The sequence below is a fragment of the Palaemon carinicauda genome, chromosome 19 (genome assembly GCF_036898095.1).
Source record: "Palaemon carinicauda isolate YSFRI2023 chromosome 19, ASM3689809v2, whole genome shotgun sequence".
NCBI lineage: Eukaryota > Metazoa > Arthropoda > Malacostraca > Decapoda > Palaemonidae > Palaemon > Palaemon carinicauda.
The window spans coordinates 21,617,595-21,630,094 of NC_090743.1; the positions used below are offsets into that span (position 1 = coordinate 21,617,595).

The 12,500-nt window shown below is 34.7% G+C and overlaps 1 protein-coding gene and 1 long non-coding RNA gene across 3 annotated transcripts in view; one reads left to right on the top strand and one right to left on the bottom strand.

Moving 5' to 3' along the window:
- LOC137658515 (uncharacterized) overlaps positions 1–8,015 on the top strand; it is a 390,514-nt gene extending 382,499 nt beyond the window's left edge. Inside the window, exons 3-4 of the long non-coding RNA XR_011047353.1 lie at positions 5,783–5,960; positions 7,077–8,015. This is a non-coding gene — a long non-coding RNA (uncharacterized lncRNA). The remainder of the gene's footprint in view (positions 1–5,782; positions 5,961–7,076) is intronic.
- A 482-nt stretch (positions 8,016–8,497) lies between these two features.
- The window catches only part of LOC137658514 (terminal nucleotidyltransferase 5C), a 543,056-nt gene continuing 539,053 nt past the window's right edge, over positions 8,498–12,500 (bottom strand). For both annotated transcript variants that reach the window (XM_068393287.1, XM_068393288.1), the window contains exon 3: positions 8,498–12,500. This exon is cut by the window's right edge and continues 1,662 nt beyond it. The gene's annotated coding sequence lies outside the window, so the exon portion shown is untranslated.

Below are 12,500 nucleotides of genomic sequence, written 5' to 3' on the forward strand. Positions count from 1 at the left end.
CTAGTTCTACAATTATGGAAATAGCTATGGTGGACGTTATGAATCATAGTACTCTCTCTCTCTCTCTCTCTCTCTCTCTCTCTCTCTCTCTCTCTCTCAGTGCCGTCATACACTATAATACGTAATATAAGGGTTTTTGGAGCATTCTTTCGCCCCCTAGCGGCACTTGCTGTATATCCTCCTACTTTACCTCCGTCCCTGCTTCCTTTCTTCCTTCTTGCTGTCCCACATCATCTAACTTTTATTTCAAAGCGTATTTGCTGTGTTTTTGCCCCATTTGTAATGGGCTGGATGGCCTCATAGTCCCCAAGCTCCTTGTTATATAGCCCCTATTTATATGTTAACTCTCTCTCTCTCTCTCTCTCTCTCTCTCTCTCTCTCTCTCTCTCTCTCTCTCTCTCTCTCTCTCTCTCTCTCTCTCTCGTAATCATAGCATTCTATATATTTCTTTTTCTCAATTACGATCCTAGACAAGAATGTTGAATAGTTAAAATTCTCTCTCTCTCTCTCTCTCTCTCTCTCTCTCTCTCTCTCTCTCTCTCTCTCTCTCTCTCTCTCTCTCTCTCTCTCTCTCTCCACTCTACTGAGTATTTGTATCTGGAAGTTTGTTGGAGATTTCATTTCCCAGTATGATTAACAAATATTTAAGCTCTTCGATGCATTGGTGACCATTGAATGAAAAATAAGTTAATTGATTGTGAATTTTCATACTTGATTATATCAACTGTGAAGTAAATTACCGACTCGTGGATGTGTAAAATGTTAAAAGTAATGTGTAGGAAAATTTGCCGTCCTCTGAACATCGAGCTGGTAAAGACGTATGGGGCTAGACATGGCAATTAAAGTGTTGCAAAAGTATTGAGTGTTATGAAACTTGTTCTCTGCAAATTCCAACTCTTGACTTATTCGGGTTTTTTCTTTTTTCATGGATATCCTTTTTACTGACAGTTTTATTTTTTGTGAAGTATTAAATGTATGAAGTTTTTAGTGAATTAAGTACTGATTTGAATGCAAAAATTAAAAAGAAAGATATGGGGTATTGTCAAAGTAATGTGATATCCCGGCGTTGTTTCTCTTTTTCATGAGTGTTATTATTTGTCTTTGGTGTTGATTCCTTAGTTAATGTATGCAGTGGATTTTGTAGATCAACAAATTCGTGGCGATATTGATTTAAGGATGTTGCTTTTTTGTGTAAGAGACTGTGATGATATATTGAAGTGCCATACTCTTTTCCTAATATTTGACTTATATCTCAACATCTCAATTGGTATTATTATTATTATTATTATTATTGTTGTTGTTGTTGTTGTTGTTGTTATTATTAATATTATTATGATTATTATTACTATTATTATATATTATTATTAATAGTTGTAGTTGTTGTTGTTGTGTAAAATTAAACGCCAAAGATATTTTTTTTTTCAAAAACAATAGTCTCTGAGGGGGTTAATACTACCATTATATCTCACGTGATTCAGTGTATGCATTACTGAAGTTCTTTGCAGCGTCCCAGTTTGTAGCCATTCTACTTTACTTCGTTTTCACTTCCTTTCTTCCTTCTGGCTGTCCAATCTCTGGAAATTTTACTTCATAGAGTTTGCCTCGGTCTCACAACGGCGTTGAATGGCCTATCCAGATGTAACGTCTGGCCAAAACTCAAACCCAGTCCAATCCAATAACGCTATTAATAAGTTGCTTAGGAAAAGTACGTAAAGCTGAAAATCGGATTGGGTTTTACAGAAAAACAATAATCTGCTATATTAACATTACGTTGAAAAAAAAAACGAGATTATGTTTACCTGTATGTGTTAGGGAAGCCTTAAAAGTATCTTTCTCACTTTTTATTCACTCATGAGCTTAAGCTAAAGAAGCACTTGTATAAAGTGTTAACGCTCTTGTGTCTTAATATATATATATATATATATATATATATATATATATATATATATATATATATATATATATATATATATATATATATATATATTGTTCTGTCTGGTCTTCGGCTGCTGAATCTCATAATAATTTGTTGGACAATAATTTGCGGTCTTTTAAATTTCATATTCCCGATCTGGCACCATCGGTCAGTTGCATAAGATTTCTCATAATTCTGACCATCCCTCGCATTAAGATCTTGTACATAGTACTCGGTATGCAGTTAATTCTAACAGTCATGTCTTCTTCATATGGCTCAACACTACACAGTATTCCAGAAGTTTTATTCCAACTTTTTCCAGATTGTGGATTTATCTTATAATCCGACATTTTTATGGGTGAAACTTCAGAAATTCAAACGTTCAGCGAGTGTTTATGTTCAATAGGCTAACATAAGTCTGTCTTCATAGTTTACATAAGGCAGATATGGATCTGTCAAATGGTAACCGATCTTAAGATATTTTATATTAATTATTCATTACTTTTAATTTAGTTTATTTATTTCCTTGTTACCTCACTGGGCTATTTTTCCCTTCTGGAACCCTTGGGCTTTATGGCATATTGTTTTTCCAACTAGGGATGTAGCTTTGCTAGTAAAAGAATATATATATATATATATATATATATATATATATATATATATATATATATATATATATATATATATATATGTATATATATATATATATATATATATATATATATATATATATATATATATACATATAAAGTTTTTACGTGGTTATTTTGTGGCAACTATTTTAAACTTTAAAGTGCAATTTCCTCTACTGGACCAAAAAGTTAGCTAGATATTCACTTTTAATTATTTTTCTACTTAGAAAAGAGAGTCTGATTGTAAGAATACGTATTATTACCATATGATTTCAGAAGATAAAAGATAAATAGCTTCCATATATTGTTGCTGCTATTGATTATTTTATTAAATAAACATATTTTATTCCCTTATTAAATTTCCATTGGCTGTTCACCAAAAGTTTTGAATAGATAAATGAATGTATTACCAGCAATGATTTAAAAATAAACACAATTATGATAAATAAAGATAGTCTCCATTTATAACAGCGAACATTTGTGCTTTAAATGAGACTGTCATATTGAAAAGGTATCCGGTTCAAAAGTGACGTCATTAATGTTTGTCGTATACCAGTGCCGTGCAGCTTCTCACCCACTCCCCAATTCCATAATCGCTCAGGTTTGGACAGCTGCGGTACGGTCTGTCAGTGTTCTAGATTTTACTTGCTGACCTACCATTCATTCTCCTTTGTTTGCTTCCTCTTTCGTATCGCCTATATTATAATGTTGGAGTTGGAAATCCTTATTAAAATATGTCCATCGACGGGAAGAATTTTTCTTGTGGCGGGTAAGTTCATGCTTCAGAATTCGAAACTTCTTTTTCACCCAGCTGCTATTCTTTGGATTTTTGCATTTTTTTTTATTTCTTTTACTTTAGAAATAATTGCTTTGTTCAACTTCAAGTTTGGTCCTGTTATATTGTAAAATTTTAAGATATTTTCTTTTCAAGAAAGCAAAATTTTAAAAGATAACACGCATCTAGACTACTTTTTGTTGTGGCATTGTCTCTAATTCTATAGTTATGATTACTTACTTCATAATGTTGTAGAAGATAAATGAGAAAACTGGCGTTTTGCTAGTAAAACGTCCGTATTCATATCATTATTGTTGATTAATGAATTTTCAACGTGCATTCGTATGTAACCGAATGGAACAATCCTGCTTGGTATTTCAAAGCAGCAGCCTTTCCACCATGTACAATCACACTCACATTTGATTCTATTAACTGCAGTTATTTCAACTGCCTGTATACCATCTTCCTTTTTTTTTACTGCATTGAAACCAACACAAAGTTTATCACCGATAACACTTTAATTTTACACCAAACCAGTTTTGTGTGTGCGCGCGCGCTCTCAAGTACATTTCTAGCCCCTCCTGAGATGGAATTGCTATTAAGAGAGCAAATGTTATTCACGAAGGCTCAATATCTCTCACTGGATCATTGTTACACAGAACGTTGAATAAGATTGTATTACATTTGGTATAGACCACCCAACTCATTCATGCCTTCAAGACATGAGAGTTGTTAAATTATATCTCACCCGTTCATGTACACGGTTATTCACCACCCGAGGAACTAAAGCAAACCATTTTAATGAAGTAGTCTTAAATCATATTTACCACTTGAGGAAAAAAAGCACAAAAGCAAACCATTCTAATCAAGTAGTCTTAAATCATATTCTTACTTCCTGTCTTCAGCGTATCTACAAATCAGTCTTTTCTGGTGTCTCCTAAAGTACAGTCTCTGTACCTCCAATGTAACTTTTTTATTTTTTCGGGGGGGGGTGTGAAAAAAAAAAAAAACATCATGAAAAATATTAAATTAAGGGAGTTTCCTCGAAGCAAATCGTGGTGGGCTCAAAATTTATCATCTGTTAAGTTTCCCGTTTCCCATTTCAGCTGTTGGAACCGTCCTGTTTGCTCTATTGTACTGAATATTAAAAGTTGGGAGTAGCAGGCTGATATTAGAGTGGGGTATCAGGTTGACTTGGTGTTGAACTTTGGGAAAGTCTGGACTGAAAAAAATTCAGGAACCACTGCTATAATTTATTCCACCCTTCAGTTCTAGCATTATAGGCTTTCCTCATTCCTTCAACTTTAAATTCTTCGAAAGTTTTGATATTATTTTCAGTCACCTATTACACGACACTGCCTCATGCATTCTTTCTTCTTCCACGACACCGCCCCATCCATTCTTTCTTTTTCTGTGACTCTGCCTCATGCATTCTTCTTCCATGACACTTTCTCTTGCAGTATTTGTTCCATGACACTGCCTCGTGCATTCTTTTTTTTCTTCATGGGAACTACCTCTTGAAAAAGGAAATTTACCTAACTCAACCCACTCTAATAACTTGCTTTCCCTTTTCATGTGTGTTTTCCTTCCTCATATCCTGCAATGCATAGATAAAGATGCTTCTTTCATTCTTATAGACATAAGCATTTATACTGTGTAATTATTCTGGGTTGGAATGGCAATTAAATCCAGTTTATTCATTGTTAGGGACTTTTTGTGCACAAAATTCACTTCTTTTTTCCCCCACTCTCTTGATGACTTTTAATTCCTCATTTAGGAGTGACATGTTTCAAGACTTTGTCTTCAGCCATCAAAACTACTTGCAATGACCTCTCATTCCTTTTTTTAACATTTACTCTGCTTAAAGCTTTCTTTTGACGTTTTGAAAGTAAATTTTCAATTAGATTATGGACTCTGTTTTTGTCTTAGGGCGATATACTCTAGTTCTTTTAACCTAGGAGTTTATCCTTTAAATTCTCCATCCTTTTCGGTTATATACGGTTGTGCTTACCTGGGGAATTAGAAAATATCTAATTTTGATCATGTCGCTGGAGCTCGTGCAGCCATTCAGTACCCAAGTGCATCTTGGGTAAAATCCTTGTTACTCCATTAAGGTAAAAAGTAAGATGAAATGTGACAGTAAGATGTAAGAAAAGAACCAAGAACAGTGGTAAAAGAGGAGGATATAAAGCAAGTGCCTGTCCAAAGAAACACTGCAAAGACCCCGAAGTAGAGCTGCTATGGGGCAAAATGGTTTCCAGTTGGTTGTTAGAATTTTTTTTTCCAGTATAATGATTTTCCACTATGTTCCGTAATGCGATATTACTGCTGGTGATGATGCTTACTTTTGTAACTATATTCCATATGAAACTGTAATTTTAGCCTGAGTGTTTTTCCTTAGTAATACGATTGCTATTTATATAATTTTATTGTACTAAACATTCGTTGTTTTGCTTTCAGGGAACAACAATGCAGTGGAGCTCGCCAGCGGATGAAAACACTCCTTTAGTCTGTAACTTGTGTGTGCACCAACATGTATTTTTCGATTGGGAACCATCACGCCAATAATAATCAGCCTTGGATTCTTCAAAGTTTTATTTCAAACATCCTGGACGACAGTGAAGTGAAATCTTATAAAGTAAGTGTCTTTGGATTTTATAGCTCTATAAAATGTATTCCATCTTGAACGATTTCTCCTAATACAGTATATGAAACTGCTCGTAACTCAAGAGTAAATGTTTAGCTTATTTTAAAAGTATTCAACATCACTTAGGATATCACCACCATATCGGATTTTCTTTGCTTTAGGTAAAATAGTGTTCTCTGAAGTTTTCTGTTTAATGCTCTGTCCTAAAGTTTTTTACTAGGTTCTTATCTTTTTCTAAATTGTTAAGTTACCTGCAAGTGTATAGTTACATTTTTAATGTCCACATTTCCATTCCACCTCACTTTATTGTATTTATGAATGCAGCTCTTGGGCCTTGGAGGTCATTCAATACTTGGTCTTGAACACAAGTGAGGGAGCAGTCTCGGAGGTGTAGTAGGCTAAATAAACAAGTACAGTTATGGTGGTATGCCATCAGTACACCATACTTTGGGCACTGTAGGTATACCCAAATATTCCTTGTAACATAAATCTTTTGGGTCTTGCTTCACTCACCCTTTTAGCCTAGTAATTTACCTCCATTCCCGCATACATTCTTCCATCTTGCCTCCTACTTAAGGTCCAGATTCCATGAACCCAATTTACACCATCAGTCTTTTCCAAATTTCCCAGACTAGCCCCATTCTTCTTAAGTTTTCTTAAACAGTAATGCATTACCCAGTGGACATGAGGTATTAATAATTCTGCATTTTGTCTACACATCTATTTTATTGGTTCAGCATGGTTTTCTAATGCAATCCTTTCACACACGTTCAATCATCTCTCCTGTAACTCTCGAAGTGTATAGCGGTGATAGCAATTTAAACAAACATTTTGTAGCGTTCCTTCAGCCTTTAACCTATTATTTCCTTTACCTCTGTTCGAGTTAACTTTCTTCAGTCTATTTGTCCAATCTTTTGTACATTATCAGGAAATGGAAACAGACATTCTTCATAGTCTGCTCAAGTTCTGTAGCTACTTGGCAGCAGTTTTGTTGCTTTCATGATGAACCGTGACCCGTGTCTAATTCTATTTTCATCCTCAAGTATGTCCTCATTAAGCTCCATGCGAGTTTCTTTCATTTGCACTCTTCTGAATCTTTCATTCCAGGTTGTAGTAGTCTGCAACCTCACCGTCGTTATCATCTAGGAGATGGGGTTACTGTGACAGGTCTACTTTGCCGAATCAACAGCAGCTTTTACCTGGCACTTCCTGGTCCAGCTTGATGGAGAGCAGTCTTAGCCTCTGATCACATGGAAATACGGGCAGTCTCTAGGACATTCTCCTGCTCCTCCCATTCATTGATCGACCTTTAAAAAAAAACTTTTACTACATCAAATACCACTGCCATTAAATTTTGCAGGGTCTTTTGACTGGTAACATTCTTGCCACATACTATTCACTCTTAATATAGCAACTAAGGTTTTAAAAATTGGCCTGGCCTCACTTGGTAGGAGTAACATATTTCATCACAAATCAATATTGGTTCCTCCACTATAGTGTGGTATAAAGAGACTTTTTCTATAAACATAACTGGTAGTGAACCAAATCATAGCTGGAAGTTTAGTGTTATTGTCTAGACTTGAGCTTCAATTCTAAATTTGCTCCACTGAATTTTATATTCTAAACTTTTTATAATTTACAATAAAATAATCTTAAGCGGGGCGTTTACAGAGAAGAAAATTTGCATCCGTTGAGTACTGTGCTAAGAGTTATGGGGTCCTTTGACTGGCCAGACAGTACTACATTGCATCCATCTCTCAGGTTACGGTTCATTTTCCTTTTGCCTACATATACACCGAATAGTCTGGCCTATTCTTAACATATTCTCCTGTCCTTATACACCTGACAACAGTGAGATTACCAAACAATTCAGTGGCCACTTTCCTGTTGGTAAGGGGGTAGAAGAGAGACACTAGCTATGGTAAGCAGCTCTTCTAAGAGTAGGATACTCCGAAATCAAACGAAATGTTCTCTTAGTCTTAGGTAGTGCCATATCCTCTCTGTACCATGTGGTCTTCCACTGTCTTGGGTTTAGAGTTCTCTTGCTTGAGCTTGAGGGTACACTATTGTATCTTATTACTCTTCCTCTTGTAAAGTTTTGATAATTTATATAGGGAATTAATTTTAATGTTACTGTTATATTTTTCCCTTTCTTTTCCTCACTGGGCTATATTCCCTGTTGGAGCACCTGGGCTTAAGGCATCGTGCTTTTCCAACTAGGGTTTTGTAGCTTACCAAGTAAATAAATTAATGTAATTTTTGTTTAAATCTATTTTAATCGATAGGTATACTTTTTGTCTGCTCTTGTCCAGTATTTTTTAATATCATTCCATTTCTTTACATTAATTATCAGCTTAATATTGGTTGAATTTTTTGAATATCCGTCTAAACTTTGTGAGTGTCAAGAGATAAAATGAAATACATATACATGACTAGATTTAAGCCGTCTATATTAAAACAATAATTGGGGAAAATAGCTTGTGTGCACTTCCAATTGTCACCTCAACTGTAAAAAAGGAGAATAAAAATTATTTTCACATTTTATGATTTTTATTGGATCTTTGTTTTTTTGTTACCGTATAATATATGGCTGTCAGTTGTTGAGTGAGATACACACAAAAAATAAGTGGATTGACTTTTTGGTATATGCTTAGATTTTGCATAGCAATCCACTGGCACTTGCACAATACAACAAAAATCATCAATTATTTTAACCTAAGAATTCTAAAAGTGAGCTTAGGTAACACAACCTCTCTCTCTTCATGGTATTGATACAGTTGAAAAATCACAGGTAGGCTTAATTTACACAATAAAAATAAGTGTGTTTACTTGAACCTGACAGCCTCATGTATGTATGTCAAAATTACATCCCCATCAAAACACATACAGGATTTTCTAATACCCTATATGCCCTCAAAGCAAAAATAGAGAAATGTAATTTTCTAACTTTTTTGTATTTATGATTTTAAAGCATTTTTTACATACTAACAGTTTTACATAGCATTTATATCCAGAATACAAGATTGTTATGGTGAGAAATTTGAACATCCTGAGATTAAGACACCTGTCCAGCTTGAACTTCAGACCACGTAATTAATTATCAGTAAAAGTCTTTAAATAGAATCAACACCTATCTGTATTTGCTTTTATGAAAGTTTTTCGTCCCACATTCGAGAAAAATTGCCATTACAACTTTAGTATTTCCTGGACTTGCATAAGAAAAAACCTAGTCAAAAAATTACTGAAAAAATTTACTGAGGAACCTTCATTGAAAGCAGTCTCATCCAAGCTAGACAATTTGTCTTCTGATGTATGGCAGAAATCAACACATCATGGCAGACTGTTCAGAACAGTGAGCAGCAATGGCACTCAGCCAGTTAAGTAGTGGTTTTCAACTAAATCCTCTACTTTCTTATACAGCATTACTAGAAAACTTCAGTAAAATTACCTCTTGACTGAGAGGGACTCGTTCAATAATATGACAGATGTCAATAATCCCCTCTTCAGGAACAATACTAATCCACATATATAAACGACCCACAAATACAATTTTCTTCACAGGCCTCCTTTACCTCATGCTGCCATGGCCTGCTACTGCCACTACTACTGCTGGTTGGCACTGGAGACAGGGGAAGGGCAGTTGCTTGCCTATACATACGGTATATACAGCATAAAGTATACAGTATATCTAAGAAATCCAACATCACCCATTTTGAACCTTCAACTGATTAGGGCGATTGTGCAAAACCTATTATAGGGTTGACATTAAACAGTAAAATCCTGTCAATGGCATGCAACAACCTTCCAAAAGGAAGTGTACTATCATCTAAGACGTTTAAATTGTAGTAGTAGTAGATGAGGACAACAAGATATTCCACAGAGGGTCTTCAGTCGGAGTGTGTGGTGAGGGCATGATTAATTGAACAGTAAACAATTAGGTGTAAAAGTGTTAATTTTACATTATGTACACAAGTGAAGATTACACATTCTATGACTCGTGCCCTCACCACAAACTAAACGCTCCGTCAGCTTTGCATAATATTGGAAACCTTGCTTCAAAGTTCTGGAGCAGCCCTAGCTTTACAAGATCCTTATACATTGCCAGTGACTCCAATTCCCTTTTTCAGTTTCAGGAGGATTACAGTTATACTCCAAATGAGTTACAGTGCTCAAGACTTTACAGTATTGGTAAAATCCACTCAACAGCATATTAGTCTGAACTTCTCTTTGGCCAAATTTAACTATACAGCCATCACCAGATACAGTCAAATTGAATATTCTTACTCCTGGTACAGAAAAGGGAAAAGGAACAAGGTGATGAGTTTTCAATTAGCAATTTGTGTGGCACCTTCAATCAACCTGCTGTACACTGAACTAAACATCGTTAAGGCATGCCAAATGACGTTTGATGAAAAGAAAGTAATAAAAGCTTTTCAAACTTTTTGGTCCCTATTTTATAGTTACATTATGCATTCACATCTGCACTCAAAGAAACGCAATTCGATATAAATTCTGGAACAAGCTAATTATGAAACATGAGCAAAACCATAAGGTTGAGTATATTTAACAAATAAATAAAATACCCTACCCTAACAGCCATTGCCAAGAACACAGCACACCAACAATATATGGCGCTTTATATTCTAGGAAAACAGCATCAAATATACGTGTATGTGTATATAAACAGAATGGAAGGATGATATATTTTTTTTATATATTTTTTATTTTTTTTTTCATTTAACTGTATGGCCTTAATATACTCAAAAATAATAATTTTCTGCCCTGGCTGCATACAAAGTTGTTATTTTCTAGTTACATATTTACAAAGTATATATATATAAATTTATATATATATATATTCCTCTACTAAACACCCTGTGGTTCCACTTCTTTGTACAATTAACTTTATTGAACTTGCAGATCTCCAGTTCTTATGAAGACATGCCTTTATTTTCAAAACCAATGTTAAAGTTTCCATTCTGCAAATTTATATATATAAAAAAACTTCAATCTACACTTTATATTTCATCCAATTTCGTGCAGCTTTATCGACACCACGAATGATATTTACACTTTTAATAATACTGACGCCTTCAGGCCTAACCATAGTTCAGCCAGAAAAAAGTTTGACTTAAGAATCCTTAACAAAATATTCTTTAAAGGACTTAACATTGATGACATGAAAAAAAAATAGAAACAGTTTTCCTGGTTGTCGAGGCACCAGATAAGTTTGAAAGGCTTGGGATAATTTTAAAAACAAATTCACATAAAAAAATGAAAAAGTGCTCTATTTTACCAATGGAACACACTGATATAAGTTCCAACCATCTATAAAAATGATATGGTTTTGAATGAAATGAAGGCGAGATGAATAAAAATGAATTACAAGAAACCCATTACGATATTGAGGAAACAATCCAATATATCGATTCTTGTGTGAGATCTACAATACATGCGACGGAAGCTTACAAAAAAATAAATAAAAGAAAATGGGGGCTTTGGTCTTGAAATCGTAGCCCCTCAAACGGTGGTAACCATACTGCCTTGCTCCCTCAGTGCTAACTTCACCTCTTTAAAGAAAAGAAAATAGCTTATACTGCAGGGAGACGGAGCCTATATCTTTAGAGTAGAGCACATAAAAGTTCTACGGAATGAACATGTAATGTTAAAACGTTTTAAATATACTTTTATCTTTACAATGTTTTTCCTACAGTGATACCACAAGAGCTCTCTAGTGTGTGTATTACTCTTTCAGAAATCATTAAACAAGCAAGGTTAAACTAACTGTAAGAGTTGAGTAGTTTATCTCCAAACTATAACCTAGCCAACTTCGCTCCCATTTCATTTGAGACATTCTCATTTCTTGTCCCTTATCGTCTTGTACATCATAAAGCAACACCATTAGGCTTAAAAATGACTGAAATTTAAAAATGAAAAGTATGCCATTACCTCGCTTCACAGAGATGCAAACGACAAGAACGAGAGGGGAATGTTAGTAGTATAGTAAAGGTAAAGTTCTACTACACTTGTGTGATAATAGCCCAAATAGGCATTTGTGTTTTTAAGCAAGTACATGACATTGTAATTGTTACGCCCGTGTCATATCCGAGGTTACTTAAGTGTTCATTCCTCTCCCTCCTCCTTGACCTTTGCATCATCATGCGATGAGATTGCGTTTTGGCGTTAATGGGGCATCGGGGGACACTGAGCATGAAATCTTCACTGATACTAATATAAAAAGGGGGCTGCCTTCTTCAATGGTCTGTATTGTTGTACTTGTTTGGTTTTAAGAAATTTGCAACTACAAATCTGGAACATACATCCATCTAATTACTACTCAAAAATAAAAGTTAAAGTCCTTTGACTTTTCAAAGAAAGCTGACCCACTTAGGTTATCACAGAAACGGTGCAAGCCTATATATACCAAATGTACAGATATAATATACAATAGTTCCCCTTTGGACGCACTCATTTTCTATGGGTGTAGGGAAAACTTAATCTGGTATAGTCTCATTCTTTCCTTTAAAATAA